The sequence below is a fragment of the Plasmopara halstedii genome, assembly GCF_900000015.1.
Source record: "Plasmopara halstedii genome assembly, contig: Scaffold_816, whole genome shotgun sequence".
Classification (NCBI taxonomy): domain Eukaryota; phylum Oomycota; class Peronosporomycetes; order Peronosporales; family Peronosporaceae; genus Plasmopara; species Plasmopara halstedii.
Genome location: NW_020187732.1, coordinates 1,523,439 through 1,525,033, shown reverse-complemented (window position 1 = coordinate 1,525,033; position 1,595 = coordinate 1,523,439).

Genomic DNA, 1,595 nt, shown 5'->3' with positions numbered 1-1,595 from the left:
TCAGCACTCTCTTGATGTCTTCCAAGACAGCTTCATCCAGAAGCGATGACGAGTTTATATTCCCGTCCGGTCGTACAATGACCACTTCGGCCAAATCGCCTGCCTTCAAGGCACTGCCGGACTCTTCAAGGGACAACTCGTCTTACTCAAGAAGAGCATCTACTGCAGGCATAGCATGGAGCCGGACGTCGCCATCTCCCCGCTCCCTTCATACCGTTGACGAGGGTGTATATCTGTGCTCCGTCGTCTACGGTAGACACACCGTGGATCAGGGTCGACGCCCGGCGTCTTGCAGCCAGCATAAGGCGTCGCCGTCGCCTCTGTACAGATGTTCTATGTCTCGGTGATACCAGGGTGAACACGCACTCAGCGTCGTCCGGTGTCACCCTCAGTTTTCGCTCCTTTGGAGCTTCGATTTTATCTACAACATCCTACGAAAAACTGCTAACCACGCAGTCTTCGTCCAGTGGAAAACGTGCCACTCCACGCGCATCTGAAAAGCCCGCACACAAGATGCCTCGGACTTTGTCCGACCACGCCATCAATGGCATACAGCGACTGCTTCGCAACAAAAGCAGTGCTCAGTCGTTTTCGTGCAACTCCACGCGCATCACGAGGGCCTTACCCTTGATGCCTCGGCCCTTGGCGGACCATGTCACGCATGACATGCAGCGACTGCTTTGATACTCGAGCAGCGCTCAGTGATTTATGTGCCACTTCACATGCATCACGAGGGCCTCGCTCTCGATGCCTCGGTCCCTGGCCGACCATGTCACGCATGACATGCAGCGACTGCTCCGAAACATGAGCGGCACTCAGTGGGTTACGTGCCACTCCCCGATCAGCCCGCGAGCCAAGCTCGGGACTCTTGTACAATGCACCGTTGGTGTCTACCAACTCGGACATTCCGATATCTAGCACGTTGATCGTCTCGGTCCAGCGCTCTCGCCAGTAGCGCTTTTTTCTCCTGGCAGAGGAAGGTTCATGACTCGCCAAAGCTCCACCAGAAGACGTGGGGTAGTGCCCAAAATCTTCGAACTTCAATCAATCCATGGATCATGGTGTTCCAACCATGCCACTGCAAGGATGAGGCCATACCCTGCACCCAAGTCTAAGACTAGACAGCGTTCCACGCTATCAAAGTCAAGAAACTTGACTCCGAGGTCCACAGGGACCTTCGTAACCGTGAACGTGCCCCCGTCGCTAAGCGAACAGTACGATGTCACCCAACCGTGCTTTCAGCGCCCTAGCATACGGCTGACTTTCCTCCATCGTGGAGCGTCGAGCACAATTACCCGACGCCCCAGAATCGATGAGGATCTTCCATGGTTTTTCGAAGCCCTTCACGGTCGCCTCAACGACCGGCAAGCCCGGCTTGCACACACGTTCCGTGTTCAAGAGCACGGAGCTCTTTGGGGCTGAGCCCTGTTGACCTATGCCTCCCTGAGGCTCAACAGAACTCAGTTTTTCCCCAGTAGATCGCCCCCGCCTACTGAGTGGTGTCATTTCCCTGCGACAAAGTAGACTGGTGGGCGTTGGGGCGATGGTTTGAAGAACCTTGACGTGCCTTGCGCAGGGGGCAACCGCTCCGAAGG